The following is an 18,492-nucleotide window of genomic DNA, read 5'->3' on the forward strand; positions in this document are numbered from 1 at the left end:
CGCCTGCGCCCTCCACAGGGGCAGGGCGAAAAGATTTCAGCCAAACCTTTTGCACGGCGTGCAAGGTTTATGGCCACTCTCCCTCATGGGCAAGATGCCCTAGAAATAACAAGTCCAGTACTCTTGCCGTCGCCCTGGCAGTTACGAATCCCGAGTCCCTAGGCCCTCCAGCTGAGGGTCCCATATATGTGGCACTTCCTCGAGGTAGCTACCCAGCAAGCCAAGTCAAGGCCATTTGACGACTCTTGCGCGCAAATTTCCCTCATAAGGAAAGACAAATTCCCTATGGAGCTATCATTAACCGACGCAAACTCGTCACAATTGAGGGTATCAATGAATTCAAAATGATACTCCCTACTGTCCAATTGAGTCACAAGACCTTATAAATCTAAAATTTGCAACCTTGCAGTAGCAAGCTATCTTCCCGGAGGTTATGACATCCTCCTGGGACAGGACTTCCAGTCCCCATTTAAGGTACCACAATCACTGCCAGTGCCAGGTGCCCAATCAGATCTCCCTCCAGGAGATTCCAAAATCGATTCCAAATCTCTGCCAGTGCCACTTGCATGCACTGAGCCATGCCAAGCTCCGTCTGTAACAGACGATGAGCAAACTCCAAAGCAAATAATAGTGCCTGCCCCTGCCTTAGTGCCAGTGCCAGAGCACGCCCCCGATCTCCATTCAAGAGATCCCAATAAGGACCCCCTCTCTTCTCCCGGCTTGGCTCCGCTACCAGTGCCGGTAAGGGAGACGGATCCTGCCGACCACAGCGGAAGCTCACCTAAAGGTGCGGCCTCGCAACCCGTGCCTGAGCCGGTCATTCCTACCTGGGAGCCCCTCACGCCCACCCCGACCTCTTCCTCTCTGTCTCAGTCCTCCGCAGACATAGCAGTGAGTAATGATTCTGCTGTGTTTCAAATGGCCAATGAACTCAAGGAACTGCGACGGATCGTGATAGAGCTCGCAAAGAAGGCCCCTGCGTCAGCCGTCAAGGAAGCCGACACAGGTGGCACTCCAATAACCTCCCCGGGCTCGGTTCCACCGATCCCCCGGCCAAGACAAACCATCAAAGTCTGAAGGGTCCGGGGGAAAATACCACAGGCGTTGATAATTCCAGGTAGCTTCAAGAGAGCTCCCAAGCTCTCCTGGCACCCGTGCCAACCTGGCACAGTGCCATCATTTTATCCTATGAAGACTTTGGCACCTCTATCCAGAAGAGGATGTCAGGGTCCTTCGCTATTCTCTCTCTCTTTCTCTCTCTCTCCTTTATTCTTCCTCAAACACTTCCCTTCCTTCCTTTTGATTATCCATCACATTTATTTTATGCCTTACCCAGGCCCTCATTTTACCTGGATCACTTCTGCCCATGCAGAGTGCCATGACGGATATGCCAACACTATAAGCCCTACGACTCCCCATTCATGCCTACCGCAGCTTGATGCATTTAAAAATGCGATATGCCATAGCCATTAGTTATTATTACATAAGTGCCAACTTGGCACAGTGCCATTATTGCAGATTCTGGCAAAATGATCCTGCCAGAGGGGTCACGCCCTCTGGTTGTCTTTGTGGCCGTCTTGGGCAAGAATAATCCTAGCTGTTTACTATAGGCTAAGGAATATAATTTTAACATATTTTGATCAACATCTAGTTACAACAATTTATGTTTAATTTGTGTCTGCCATTTATTCTTTTGTTATTTTTTTTTTATACCTCATGCACCTAGATGAGTGCCACAAGACACCTATAAAGTCAGTGCCACCTTTGTAATACAAGGGGCGTAGCCCGCTATCCAGAAGGCGGAGGCACATCCCCTTGCCTTCTTGTAATATCGGGAACTTCATTCCAGCCCCCACCCCCTTTCTTTCCTTTGCTTGCTTATCTTAAAAGTCTAACGTAAAGTCCCCATCGTAGAGTAAACATGGCGAACCCTTAAAATGATTAAATAAGCCTTAAGCTGAAATAATTTTACTTCCCTTTGATTACACCCTTTTCAGGTGCTTATTATAAGTGTTATAAGAGTGTCTTGAGATTCGGTGCCAAGTCTGGCACGGGTCTACCAACTGACGGAAATCACGATGTCAGTTAAACCCAAGTGCATTTCGTCATTTTCAACGCCGCTTAAAGGGCAAACTAACCGCATGCATTTAGTGGATACCTAGAATTAAGTAACCATGTATGCTAATTCTTTAACATCAACCTTTCTGTTCATTTGTTTGCAGCAGCCTCATATACCGTGGCCTTATAATCCTACTTAATTCACAGCGATCGAGTCACTTTATAAAGTTATCACTGTGTAACCAAATCCAAAGTAATTACTCTTTTGCAGGTGTTGAAAATTAGCTTATGTCCTGTTAGAGTAATTTGTTCCAGTATGTCATCAATAGTAATGCCGCAGAGTTTCATAAATCCTTTAGAAGTAAAGTTCATTGCAAGGCAGAATGTAGAGTAATGTAAAGCATTATCCTCTCAGTTCTTGCTTGCTTAAATCGATGTTCACACCCGAATGAAGGTGTGTACATCATCTTGTGTGGGGAGCTATTATAATTAGCAAGAATTCGCTAGCAAATTGCTCCCCTTTGCGTTTCCTGTCTGCCGCTCTATCGATAGACATATCTGTCTATCAACATGCGTACCTACCTACCTATCAGCCTGAGCTAGACAATGGGTTAGCATGGTCAGAATACAAGGGATTAAAACAGATTGTAGGCCACTCCCTTTAAGTCCCCAGCCGCGGACAACAGATGAAAATTACTCAACTCCCTATGGGAGAACGTGCCCCCTGCCCATAGGAGAGGGCATAAAAGGGACAAACAGACAAGGGCTCGGGCTCAGACTCTCTGTACGACATGGCGTAAAGACGACGAACACACTCACCACCACGCCCATGGCTGGATGACGCCCTTAGCGCACCACTTCTCCATCTAACCACGTGGCCTCTCAAAGAATACTTTTACCTACGTACACTTCGATTGCCAACCACGTGTTCCCTTCGCTGCTGGCCTGATCCATAACCCACTCCATTACGTGGCGCTTCGTGAAGTCACCCACGTGTTGCCCACGCCGTCGGCGCCCCCACATTCTACCACGTGGAAGATCTACGCCTTCGCCCTTGTGAATCGGGAGTCAACCACGGGCCGTCTTCTTCGCTGGAACCACTTCTCCCTTACGGTAAAGTGCTCTGTAAAGACGTCCATTCAGTCACGCTTTTTCCTCGTAGAATTTACTTAATTTGAGTGCCAATAATCACAGAATCTTTTGTTCAATTCTACCTGCGCTATTCAAGTGTCGGCTCTCAGTGCTAAGCCATTATTAACTCGTCAAAGCCCACTGGCACCCTCAGTGCAGCTTCGAATTCATTATCCTTTTGTGTATTTCCATTACTGGCGTATAATCTGTGTATCTCTCATTTCAGAGGAACTCTATATCGTGGAATCTTCTCGGACTGTGTCTGGAATCCCCCCAGTTTCCTTCATCCCGTAGGAATCCCCTTCAGGATCAATAATTTAATTGCATTTCTCATTCCCGTACTAATGTTCTTTATGTAAATATACTCCTGTAAGTTTACCCACGTATTTACGTAATATTTCCTTTCAGAAGGAAGAGCCTTTCGCTCATATGAAATTCCCCATTTTTCTCTTGTTTTATGTTTCACTGGACCAACAAAGTCAGAATCACAAGGCTAAAGTATCTGTAGCTGTTGCTACCTGTTTCACAGAAACTATCTCAAAACCAGATTGGCCAGTAAAAACATAAAAATATATATAAATGCATAACGTGGCCACAGAGGACAGAATTACTGTACAACTTTCACGCTATCTGATGGACGCAAATAAAAGTAATTGCGTCAGGAATCAAGGAATAAATTTGTGAGGTGAATGTTCACAATACGTTGGAATAAATTTGTGAGGTGAATGTTCACAATACGTTGGATTCTAACAAGTGTTCAGGGGCAACTTGCCACAAACCTGAATTAAGTTTCCACTCAGATACGGTCTGATTACAAGTCTTCTGTGAGGTAACTAATCTGATCTTAATGGCATGAAAGAAATGTTATAGTTTGAGAAACATCACTAGATCTGAATCTTCGTTGACTGCCTAGAGCAGTGGTTCCCAACCTGGGGGAAATTTCCCCCTGGGGGGAAATTTGAAGCTACCAGGGGGGAAATAATTACACTACCTACTAACTAAAAAAAATATCAGATGTAGGCCTATTTTATCATGAGAGAGAGAGAGAGAGAGAGAGAGAGAGAGAGAGAGAGAGAGAGAGAGAGAGAGAATGTCCGTTGCAGATGGGCGGCACCATATCTACCAGGTTCGGCTCACGTTCAAAGATGAGCTCTGAAGGGAGGGTGGGAGTGGTGCAGGACCTATTTTGATGCTTTGGCTGAGATTGGTAATACTCAAGAGATGTTTTATTAAAGTACTAATCTTCAAAGTTTGGATGTTTATGGGAAGTTTATTTATTTACTAACTTATTTTATATTTGAATGGAAAATCTTGTTATTTCTATACCGAATTACGACCCACTGAAAGAGGAAGTCGTCACTCACCTCGATCACATGGGGGACGAGTTCAAGCGATATTTCCCTGGTATCAACACTGAAGACATCTCAGTGAGGCTGACAAGGAACCCATTTATATGTCAGGTGGCTGATGTCCCTGGGGACATGCAAAATGAGGTCTTGGAGCTCAAGCATGACTCTTCTGCCAAGGACGAGTTTCGTGCACAAGACCTTGAAGAATTCTGGGTTAATATGCGTGGAGCATACCCCAAAGCACGAAACCGACTGGAGGTGGAATGTTTATCAGTATATTTGTCTATAATGGAAAAATAAATTAGTAAGTCGTCACAGTGTGTTTTGACTACTCTTTCCCTCATACACATGAAGGGGGAAGTCTGGAGGGTTGCACTGGGTGCAGGGGGAAATGACAGGAAAAAGGTTGGGAACCGCTGGCCTAGAGCCTGACTCAAAAGACCTGAAAGAGCAGATTTATTATGAGAAACATCATTAGATCTGGATCTTCGTCGGCTGCCTTGTGCATGATTCATAAAGCATTGAAGAACAGATTTGATATGAGAATCTTCAATTAGATTTGAATCTACGTCGATTGCCTTGAACCCGATTCAAAAGCATCAAAGAACAAATTTAATATGAGAAACATCACTAGATGTGAATCTTCGTCGAATGCCTGGATCCCGATTCAAAAGGCATGAAAGAACAGATTTATTGTGAGAGGAGTGATTGATTTATGGTTACTAAACCTGTCGTTGCATCGTAAGTTATTGAGGCTATTTTTGAAAATGAGAAACAGCAATGGGTCTGAATCATCGCCCGCTGCCTGGAACCTGACTCGAAAAGACTTGAAGTTAGGATGGGCTTTGTATCAGTTGTTCAAATGTGATGCCGGCAAATAGTTGCATAAACCAAACAGCAAATTACTTCGAATAGGGAAGTCAGGACCGAAAATGACAATACAAGTTGGCGGCTTGAAATTCAGACAATGGACAGTCTTAGCTGCGGTGTGACTGGCGCATTAATCGTCCAAAGAACATGTGTAACGAACATCTGTTACCTGTGAGCCACTTTTGTATGTAAACATCTGCGCAGTGGCTTGGTTTCGTAACGAACAGTGCTTATATGTATCGGCATATCTGTCTGCCTATCTCTCTCTCTCTCTCTCTCTCTCTCTCTCTCTCTCTCTCTCTCTCTCTTCTCTTTGTATATATATATATATATATATATATATATATATATATATATATATATATTAAAATTATATGTGCTTGTGTATGTATTAAATCAAAATAACACGTGATGTATACTTGCAGATGTAATACAATGACAATGAAACATCCTCGAAAACTACAGTTGAAACTTCTCAAGATTTATGTTCATTGTTTCATTTCTCTTGTGTTACATCTGCATATATATATATATATATATATATATATATATATATATATATATATATTATTTAATCAAAATTCGTTATCAACCTTTTTAAAAATTCATAATTTAACAGAATTTGAAACCAGAACAGAATCAAAACTTGGAAAACTAAAAAAATAGAATTAATGCTAGAGAAACTACCATGACATCATATCTAACACAAGTTTGAAAGGTGGCTCTATACGCGCACACAAAAAAATACACACACGCACACATATATACCGTATGTATATATGTATATAGTATATGCAGTATATATATATATATATATATATATATATATATATATATATATATATATATATATATATATATATATAATATACAGCCAGTAGTGGAAAAAACACGAGATATCTCGTGGGACGTTTTAATTGATTCTTCAGATGAGGAATGACTTCACTCAAGAAAGCGGCGGTTGGTTAAAGTCTACGGGAGAAACGTGCTACATTTCACCAAGTAGATTTTATATATATATATATATATATATATATATATATATATATATATATATATATATATATTTATATATATATGTATATGTATATGTATATGTATATGTATATGTATATATATAGGTGTGTGTGTGTGTAAATTTATGTGTATACATATACATACATATATATATACATATATATATATATATATATATATATATATATATATATATATATATATATATATATATATATATATATGTGTGTGTGTGTGTGTGTGTGTATATATATATATATATATATGTGTGTGTGTAAATACATATGTGTATACATATATATATATATATATATATATATATATATATATATATATATATATGTGTGTGTGTGTGTGTGTGTGTGTGTGTGTGTGTGTGTGTGTGTGTGTGTATGTATGGATAAAGGTTGAAATCATTAAAAACATCAAATAGTTTTAATTAAGAAACATCTAAACTGGAAAGAAGTCTTGGAGCTAGAAACAGTGACACGCCCCCTTTTGCAAGGGACGACGCCGACGATGCCATAGACCAAAATGTGTAAGAATTCTGACTGTTTGTAGAGGCCAAAAGCTGCTGAACTCTACATTATTCCAAAACGGAGAGAGAATTGTAACTGGGTGTCTGAACAACGACACGAAAATTAGGATTTACATTTAGTACAGTGAAAATTCTTTCGTTTTTGAAATCATCCCGTACGGTGACTGACTTCCGGATGGGAATCTGCCCTGATTCTGAGTAACCAGAGTAATCTCAATTTTCCATTTCGGGCAAGTAAAGCAATACTCCACCTAAGATCGCATCAGGGTCGGAATTTTTTTCTTGTGGGAGAACAAGAAACCCAGAGTTTTGGGATTTCTAGATATCAGTTTACACTGAGTCACCTTCTGTGTTTGTAGTTCAAATGCGTTGGAATGAATAAAAATGAATAGAGATTCACTAATAATTTGGGTACGTCAGGTACGTATTGAAGTGGGTGTAATCTAGTAGTCAATTACATTTTCACATATTTATTGAGTAAGAATGGATACGAATTATTTTTGAAAAGCTGAAATAAAAATTGAATTTCATTGTGGAAGTTCTACCAGATGGAAGACACGTAACAGCGTAGGAATACTATTTAATGTAATTGTTATGAAACAACAGCTGCAGAAGTTTGTACCCTGATCTGTGAAAGTTTTTTTTTTTTTTTTTTTTTGTAACACTCGTATCAAAACGATGTTCGGTCAGAGTAAATAAAATATCTGAAGAAGCAAGTTGGTTGCCATGTTCACACTCAATTGTGAATTTTACATTACGGTGTAGGCCATTAGTATACTCTAAGAAAATTTCAGCTGCCTCTCGGGTCCAAATAAGGGCAATAATGCCGTCCATATGTCTCTTATAAAAGAGAGGACGATACGATAAGGGACACTCTCCCAGCATCTGTCCTTCAAAAGGGTACATAAAAGCATTAGCCATAAAGGGGCTGAGAGCGGACCCCATTGTTTAAATATTTTATTGTTAAAAACAAAATGAGTGTCCTGCACTGCGGTTTCTAGGATTCTGTATTATAAATTGTCCTTATGAATATTATACATATATATGTGTGTGTGTGTGTGTGTGTGTGTGTGTGTGTGTGTATGTGTGTGCGTATGTATGGAATCTATACACATTTTATTGTTGTCATGTACATTACTATCTCTACGTTAGCCAACTTGGTGAAAAGGGGAAATTTAATCCCGTAGACTTTCGCAACCCATCAATATATTGTACCAAAATAAGAATCCAACACTTGCAATAGTTCATCTTCTGGAGTCTCGATTAAATCTCCATTAAATCAAAACGGAACGTCCAACTGGATATCGCTTGATTTTTCCACAACTGGTAATCTACGATTGTTCATTAACTTGTTACAGTTCCGTGGGTGGTTTCATGTTGGGCAATTTCGTAGGACGAGATACGAGATTTCCCCTTGAACTAGTTCCTGTTCAGCTTAGCCTTTTTGTTGTTCCTGATTGAGCTGGCTTATGCCAGCATGGGCTCTTGCTCACAGAGCAGCCCGTAAGTGTCATACGATATCTGAAGTGAAATTAGCCTTCTCATTTTAACAGGGGATCCACTTGTTTCTCTCCAGTAACTCGACGATCATGCATATAACGTTTATTTTCTTTTGTTTTAAATGAAAACTAGTGTCTTTACCACTAAAAATTTCTTTTAAATTGCAGAATTTTTTTTCTGTGGTGATTGCAAGGTAAGTGTTTAACATTGTTCTGCTGTTATTATTTTGAGAACTTCAAGGTCGTGAATTTTGCGTCTACATTTCAAGGTTTTTGCACTGGCCTGTTTGGAATTCCGATACGCTTTGCACATTCGTATGAGAGAGAGAGAGAGAGAGAGAGAGAGAGAGAGAGAGAGAGAGAGAGAGAGAGAGAGAGAGGGAGGTAATCTATATAAATACAGTGTGCTACACAGGCAGCGGTGTGTTCAGCAACGTAATCTGAGATAATAATGACCAGAATGATTAAAGTCACTGACACGATCTTTCATGAAAATTGTGCTTTTGTTTTCGCATCTTTATAGAATGCATGACTTGTGTTATGTCAATTTAACATTATCCTTGACTCTGATGTTTGCAATAGACCGTAAACAAGATGCAATAGGATAATAAAGAGCGTGCGTGGTAACTCTATTACGCTGTGAACATCATTTATCTTGGTAAAACAGGTTACGAGTGTGCAGAGCAGCTGGGGACTTCTGTTATTGACGTGCTTGTTTTCCCATTAGTATGGGGTAAGCACGATACCTTCTTTGAAGGACTTTGATTTGGCTGTGGGGTAGACTGTAGTCTCGATCGGCTGCCTTGGGGACATTATGCTGCAAATTTGCCCGAGATGCAAATTAGGTCTGTGGTGCCCTTGAAGTTCCTCAGCCAGCGTCGTTCTTTACTTGAACATTGTAGCATGTAAGTTCCCGCTCTTCGTAAATACTTGACTTAAGCCCCTCTGCCGTTTCAACGTTCTAGACTTATTTTACTTCAACGTACATTAAGCAGACAGTCATTTCAGTAACTTACTTGTAGATTTGTACATCCCTCCCTTGTTGTAGTTACAATGGGAAATATGATGAAAATAAAACAATCAGTCTAACAATCATGAAATTGAAAAGGACGGGTATGTCTTGGAAGAACGACGGGTCGCAAGCAAGTTTGTAATGTAATTAATCTTATTTCTGTGAGAGTAGTCTTCTTATAATTTTCTTTTTCTTACGAAAGGACATTACTGTACCCTTAATTTGGACAGCTGGTTTACGTAAAAAAAAACGAATTATTTTCAGTATCTGAAAACCAGCAACGGATCACGTCAGATCATCAGCCAGCTGCCACACCAGATATTGTGAGAGCTGGAAGTGATTATTGCAATTTAGGATGCTGTAGACAACATCCATCGTTGTAATATGGGTACTCTATTGTTTTCAGGGCACAGATACACAGACGGGGCATCCCGATACCCTTATCTACACCAGGCCCGGCGGTGAGAGGCCCAGGCGAGGGAAGGAAAATGGATTGTTTAAGCAACCTTTCGAAGATTGTCAAGAAAAACGTAAATTGAGAAGGAAATTCAATAGCATCCTGATATTTGAAAGGGTCAGTGTTTACATATGTTTTTCCGTTTGTAACCTCTACGCTCTACATTAACTATAGCCGTCTTCTAGTCCGTGATCGACTTCTCTCACCAGTGGCTCCAATATAATTGTATTATGAAGGTAATTTTTGTCCGAGTTACGGGATGGTACGAAACGTCATTAGCGTTGGGACGTGTCGTCCCCGACCCTCTCGTATATTACAGCCAAGAAAGATATCTACTGCGGAAACAAGTAGATAGTTTTAATGGGTGTTAATAAACAGGTGGACTCGGCGTCAAAAACTTTGTACAGGAATAGGCGCTTTCGTTTTCAAGTATGATTTTGTGTTCTGTCGTGCATTTGCCTGATCGTTTTTTATTGTTCTTTGTCTGTCTGTCTGTCTGTCTCTCGATGCATTTTACAACAGTTTTCCCCCTGATACCAACCCCTTGACGTGGTAGGGGCTTAGGGATCCACTGCAGGGAGAGTATGCTGCCCTTTTACGCCTACTCTCTCTCTCTCTCTCTCTCTCTCTCTCTCTCTCTCTCTCTCTCTCTCTCTCTCCTCTTTCGTTGACGACCTTGGCATGGCATCGGATTACGAAATTCACTGCTCTTCTAACTTGATGGAGGGTGGAGTTGGACGGCATGTCACTCCACTCGTAAAACTAGAGTACCTTACGTGGTCGAGCGAGGGGGAAAGTTTTATGTTAAGTCATACCCTCAGTGCTGGGTCCTATCTCGACGGACTGACGACCCTTAAGGCATTGTGGGTATGGTGTATATCCAGGTGAGGATCCCGGGGCAGTTACCACTTTAGGTGATATTGTTGCTCCTCCCTCCGTTTGGCCTCCGTGGTGAGAGGGACCTCATCCTGGACGAAATTTTTTTTTTTTTTATATGGCGGATCAACCAAACCTTCCTACGACTTCTGGCATGGAAATGGATTATGATTATCCCCAGGAAAGCTCGATTAATCAAAATCAAGGTGGTATTAAAACTTTAATACCATACAAGCCATCCAAAAATGTAAATATCGTCTTGACCCAACCTTGACTCACTTCGACTCCCGCTCTGGGAGTGGAAGTTGGTCAAATTCTCTGACCTTAGAAACAGAACGGAAAATTTCAGCCCTAAAGTTAGAAAACTATCTATTAAACAGACATTTGACGGCAGAAATGTCGTTTAGACAGATAAAAGACGTGGCTTATAGAAACCACAACAAAAAGTCAGTCTGAGGATTATATGTCTATAACAACAATAGATAATATAAATGTAAAAATAAAAAAAAAACATGACACACTGAATAGCATTCAGGGTACTATTGTGCTTCCTGAGAACAGTGACGAACCAGTCGAAAAGAGCATTCTCTTGGACTTTCTTAAAAAAAGATATCCCAGAGTCTATGATTGTGAGTTATATAATAAACCGGGTAAGTAAAGAAATAAGCAGATGTTAAGAATCGCAAAAGTAAAATTAGAAGGTCAAGATCTACCTCAAAATACAAAAATTTTAGGTCAAAACAGAGAAATAAGACCATATGTCCTAAAGCCACTACAGTGTCAAAATTGTAGTAAATATGGGCATGCAAAGAGATATTGTCGAAACGAACCAGTATGTGCGTATTGTGGATCTGAAGAACAAACCACACAATGGAATTGCAGCGAGCCAAAGTGTATAAACTGTGGTCAAGATCATCATGCAAGTTCCAAAGAAGTATATATTATATATACAATACAGAATTGAAAATATTGCAAGAAAGAGCTGGGATGTCTATAAATTGGAAATGAAAGTGAGAGAAATTCAAGATCCGCCTAAGAAACATACATATTCTTCAATGACAAGAATCAGTAATGAACGAGAAACGCTTACAGATAGAAGTAACGGAGCATAGAAAAAAAAAATATGAAGAAAATGCCTTACAAAAGAAACAAGTACAAATGATATGGATAATATTTTATCAAATTCATTTGAAATAATAATGCAAATAGGAACGCAAGAAGATACTACTGCAGAAGTAGCAAAGGAAAGTTGTGATGGACAGGAACTTAAAGATAAAAAAAAAAAAGAGACCTTTGGAGAGAACACCACCCAAAACGAAGAAACCAACTATCAATAGAGAGACTCCGGTTAAACAAGAGACAAAGGATATGAAGAAAGAACAAAAACAAGCTAAGACTATACCTTTATCTCCCAAAATAATAGTAAAACCTATGGAAGCAGATATCCAAAACATCGAAGAAGTTGAAGAGAACCACACCATAGATGATAATGATTATGTCAAAGGAGAAGAGATTACTCCATCACCAATAACTGGTGCAACAAGAACAAATGATTCAAGAAATATACATGGTAACATATGTGGATGTAATGATTATTTCATTGAACTGTGCAATAATAACAAAAACATAACAAAAGATGGTTTAACAAACATTATAAGAAATTTATGAATATAGAAAAAAGAAACCATTGATTTGAGCACCCATGAAAAAGGTTGCTTGTGCATTGCGCACTTAATATATTATAAAGAAAAACAAATAAATGTCGTGAGTAAATTATTAGAAAAATCCAAGTTGATAATGCAAAAAAGAAAACATAACTCGACCGCTATAACATAATGTTTTCAACAACTATATAATACAATGGAATGTAAATGGTCTACAAACCAGATTACACCTAAGAGAAATACAACGATTACTAAAAGAATATGAACCAATGATATTATGTTTACATGTTAACAAAACTGCGTCAACAATAGGTAAATACACCTTAGCATCTACATCACGGAAAGAAGGAAATTTAGGTACAGCCATATACGTACACAACAAAGTAGTTTATGACAAATATCAGGCATTAAAATCCGAATAAAAAACGATAATTATGTAATTTATAATCTATACAACCAACCTAATAAAAATTACGACATTGATAAAATTAAAGTATTACTTCACAATGCCAAAGAACCTACATTAATAGTAGGTGATTTTAATACTCACAACCAGATACGGGACTGTAATTGTACAAAATAAAATAGAGCGGGAAGTAAAATAGAAGAATTCATAGATTCGAACGACATGTGCTGTATAAATGATGACGAAATCAGCACATATTTTTCAAAAACACATGGAGCATTTTCCTCAGTAGACTTAACTTTATGTACAACAAGTATAGTTGACAGATTAGATTGGAATACAGCTGATGACTTGCACACCAATGATTATTTCCCAATATTAATTTAATTATTACAAAATAGCCCCGCCAAGCATGTCCCTCAATATAACATTTATAAAGCAGATTGGGAGCAATATGAATTTCACACTAGGAATATCCCACCATTTGAGTATATAAAAGATCATAATGAAATCTCATTCAACAACACAAAGTTCCATGGTGGTCTGAAAAACTGACAGAAATGATTATATAAAACACTCAATAGGGAGACAATTAGATAATGTGAATAAAAAATTCAATAAAATGAATAAAACATTACCGATATTAGAAGAAAATTTACAAAAACTATGTTACAATTAGAAATTGATACATTAAAACCTCTGTATAACAAAATATCTGCAAAATTTAAAAAGGAATTAATTCAAGGAGGAATCATTTCATGGAGAAAATATGTATTCAGGAAAATAAATGGTAGCCATGCTAAACCATCTAGACATGCCATATTAAAAGATGGAAAAAGAATACTTGACCCAAAAGAAATAATTAATGTAATCGGAGAAAACTTAGCAAATGTAAGTAGTGATAAAAATTTAGATGAACACTTCCGCACGAAGAATAATAATATATAATTAATAACAATAAATTTCAAAACAATAGAAGATGTAAATTATAATAGAAAATTTAATATGGAAGAGTTGGAATACTCTCTCTTGAATGGCAATAAATCTGCTTCTGGAGGTGACAATATTTTGTTTTGAGATGATCTGCCATTTACCACCTTTGGCAAAGTGATACCTTTTGCAGTTCTATAGTCATTTATGGATTAGAAATTTATTTCCTGACGATTGGCTTAAAGCTATAGTAATTCCTATCCCTACACCTGGAAAGGATCTACGTAATGTAAATAATTACAGACCAATCTCTTTAACAAGTTGCTTATTAAAATTACTAGAGAAAATGGTAAATGCTCGACTAGTATGGCACATTCGAGAAAATTAAATTCTGACTCCCACTCAATTCGGATCACAGTGTAACAGACATACATTGGATTCTCTAACTTAGAAGAGGATTTGAACGAAAACAAATTACTGTAGTTGTCTTTTTTGACACTGAAAAGACGTAGGATACTAGAAGGAGGTATGCAATACATAAGAGCATCATCCGTGGACATTTACCTAGGTTTATCTAAAACTTTCTAACAGATCGCACTTTTTAAGTGAGAATTGATGTCATGTTGTCAAGTACATTTCCACTTGAAAATGGTATTCCACAAGGAAGCATCTTTAGTGGCACACTGCTTACTTTAGCAAAAAATGATATCGGTAATAATCTACCCATTGGAATCAAAGATAACTTGTATATGGATGATTTTGTCATATATTATTCAGCATCTCGCATAAAACATGCGGAGCGAATCATTACTAAAACTATGATAAAAGTATGTGAATGGGTGTCATCTGTGGGCTTTCAATTATCCATACAAAAGACTCAAGCAGTCTTGTTTTATAAGAATAAAAAGTGGAAAAAGTGAAGAAACAGATTTAAAAATCAGAAATCATGCTATACTAATTGGCCAAACTGCAAAATTTCTGGGATTAGTATTTGATTCTCACTTGAATTGGAAAGCCCACTTAACTTACGTGAAATCAAAATGTAAAAGAGCCTTAAATCTAATTTAAAAACTATCTGACACTACTTGGGGGCCAATAGACATACCCATACTGTACTGTATAAAGCAACAGTGCTGTCTATCACTGACTAAGGAAGCGAAATAAGTGGCACAGCATCACACGCAACGCTGAAAGCGTTGGATCCGATTCACAACGAAGGCCTTAGAATATGTTCAGGAGCCCTTAGGTAATCGCCAACCTACCACTGTCTCTCCATAGAGAGTTTGTAACAATGAAGAGTGCTCTGAGAATTCAGACAAGTGATTCTCCAACAAAGAAATTATTTGAATTAAAAATGTATTTATGAACAATCGTCCACCACCTTTCCATGTTAGAGCCAGAAGATTGTTTGAGTCGCTGAATATAAGTGTACAGTTACCTTCAATAGCAAAACTACCTCCTCCTTGGACTATGAATAAAATGAGAATTGGACACACACTTAAAATATTTATAAAAAAAATTACTCATATACCCTCAGAACACCATAGACAACATACAGTAGAGCATACTGTATAAGCCTAAAAGGTCCACATTACGCAATATTCACAGATGGATCTACATCAGAGTACAGAGTGGGATATGCTGCAGTATCCCAAGACAAAACGTTTCAAACCTCTCTAATCTAATAATGCTTCAGTATTCACAGCAGAGTTGTGTGCAATTGCATCAGCCATAAAAGTATTCAAAGAAACATCATTGAATAATTTTGTGATTTTTAGTGACTCGAGAAGCGCTATAGAAGCTATTCAGTCACAAATTCAAAAATAATATTGTACAACAAACTAAGTTATTACTCCATAAGTTATATAATGATGGGAAAAAATACGGAAGTATGTTGGATCCCTGCACACATCAAAGGAAATGAAGAGTCTGATAAAGCAGCCAAAGAAACAACCCGTATGACAAGGTCGAATGTACAGCAAATATCCTTGGTAACGATTATATAACACATATAAAAATATGTATTCTATATAAATGGCAAAATGTATGGAATGAGGAACGTGAAACGAATAAATGAAAACAAATAAAACCTGATGTTAGAAAATGGAGTTCAACATACCAAAGAGAGAGACATGCACAAGTAATTCTGACACGTCTCCCAATAAGCAATACTCGTCCGGCGCAGGGACACTTAATGAGCACTCAGAATGCAAATGGATAACAACAGCGAAACATGTGTGGCGCCATATCCAAAATATAACCAACAACGGTTGCCAGTTTTCGGGAATAGATCGGTCAGTGGAATTTTATCAGAATCTACAACGCTTTCAATTGTTCGAATTTTAACAATCATGAGGAGCTGTAAATTAATAGATAAAATATAAAAAGCAATTTATGAAAATGCAAAAGCCCATAGGGAATTTAATAAATGAATTATTATGGCAACACCATTTCATTTTAATCCTTGGGGCCAGCCCCCCGAGAGCCGGTAATCAGCTCAGTGATCTGGTTGAACTATTTCAATAATAATAATAATAATAATAATAATAATAATAATAATAATAATAATAATAATAATAATACAACTGTTCAATTTTCTGTATCGACGGAAGTGTTGTAACCCATGATTTATCTTTTCAGTTTCTCTTCAATCCCAAACCGCTCATAAAAAAAAAAAGATAATTAAACATAAAGTTCGTAACATTAATATAAAATAAACAAGTAAAATATGCTCCGAAGTTTCTTCGGCTCAATCGAGTTTTCTGCACAGCCGCTACAGCGTATAATAAAGGCTGCCGAAAATAGATCTATCTTTCGGTGGTCTCGGTATAATATTGTATCAGCCGCGGCCCATGAAACTTTAACCACGTCCCGGTGGTGGCTTTTCCTACATCGTAGCCAGAAGCACGATTATGGCTAACTTTACCCTTAAATAAAATAAAAATTACTGAGGCTAGAGGGCTGTGATTTGGTATGTTTGATGACTGGAGGGCGGATGATCAACATACCAATTTGCAGCCCTCTAACCTCAGTAGTTTTTAAGATCTGACGGCGGACAGAAAAAGTGCGGACCAAATGAAGTGCGGACGGACAGACAAGGCGGCACAATATTTTTCATTTACAGAAAACTAAAAATTGGCAATACAAAGAAACAGATTCATCCGAAATGCTGTTTATCACCTATTTTCGGTGTTGTTGTTGTGATTGTTGCTTTTGTTGTTATTTCAGACAGATTACTTACTGCTCCAGCCAGCAGTCATGGTGGCCGAACAGTTTTAGAAGAGTCGCAGCAGCGGTGGCGTTGCATTCTGTCTTCGTTTAATTTCTCGAATTCTTCTTCAGGTGAAATTGATTTCAAGGGTCGTCAGACGCAGAAAAGTTTTTCTTTACATTTGTTGACCTTTAAATCTAGCGACCTAAGAGTTTTCACACATTTTTATTGACCTGTGAATAAGATAAAAAGAACGTTTGCGCACAGTTCCGAACCCCTGAGATTTTTTTTTTTTTTCATGAAATGGATGGGAGGGGGGCCAGATTTGGTGGTAAGGTTGGGGGAACATAAGGGGCGGGGACGTGGAGGCGGGGGGGGCTGGTGAGAGGTTGCATGAAAGGTAAAATTATTTTTTCATTCGACCTCTTATTTAGCAGGTGTCAGGTGGCAAGCACGGTAACGGTCTACGTGGTCGGCAGATATTACAGTCTGAGCGATGGGTTTCTCATGGTGAGGCGTATTCATAATAGTGTTTTTTTCCTCTCTCTCTCTTTCTGTTGACGGTATATACTTTTCTTACGTTGTGCTGTTCGGAAAGGAAAACATTATGGCACAATTTTTACGTTCGTATGAACTTTGATCTTGATGAAGAACTGTGAAAGTGACTAAGTAACGAAGAGAAGCTTTGGAAATTCACCGAGTCGTTATTTATACGAAGGAAGGAGAGACATATTTTGCTAATTGCACACTCTTACATGCAGTTCATGTGAGAAAAGTTCACGAATGAAAACAAAGGGTCAAAGCTCACCGAAAGTGAGCCTATCGTCATCCAGGCAAAAGTACCGAACTCAAAATGGAAATCAAACAGAAGAATAAACGCAGTTCATCTTCAGCCAGTAGGCCTAACTGTCTCGTGAACCAACTTTAGGCCTATATCCTCGTTGGCGTCATTTTAGTTTCCTGAAAAGAAAAGTATTGTGCCGGCTTTGTCTGTCCATCCGCACTTTTTTTTATCCGCACTTTCGCTGTCCGCCCTCAGATCTTAAAAAACACTGAGGCTAGAAGGTTGCAAATTGGTATGTTGATCATCCACCCTCCAATCATCAAATATACCAAATTGTAGTTCTCTAGCCTCAGTAGATTTTATTTTATTTTAGGCTAAAGCTAACCATAAACATGCGTCTGACAACGATATAGGGCAGGCCAACACCGGGCCGTGGTTAAAGTTTCATGGGACTCAGTTCTTACAGCATTATACCGAGAGCACCGAAAAATACATCTATTTTCGGTGGCCTTGATAAACAAGATTGCGCTGAAGAAACTTCGTCGCATGTTTTACTTGTTTATTAATGAAACTCATTTACCTGAACGCCTAATAGATCACAAAATTATGACTGATTATCTGAGATTCATCGCCCCCCACAGGAAGCGGGGGCCGGGGGGGGGGAGGCGATGAATCTCGGGAAGAAGCTAA

Source organism: Macrobrachium rosenbergii, chromosome 16 (genome assembly GCF_040412425.1).
Source record: "Macrobrachium rosenbergii isolate ZJJX-2024 chromosome 16, ASM4041242v1, whole genome shotgun sequence".
In the NCBI taxonomy this organism is placed as follows: domain Eukaryota; kingdom Metazoa; phylum Arthropoda; class Malacostraca; order Decapoda; family Palaemonidae; genus Macrobrachium; species Macrobrachium rosenbergii.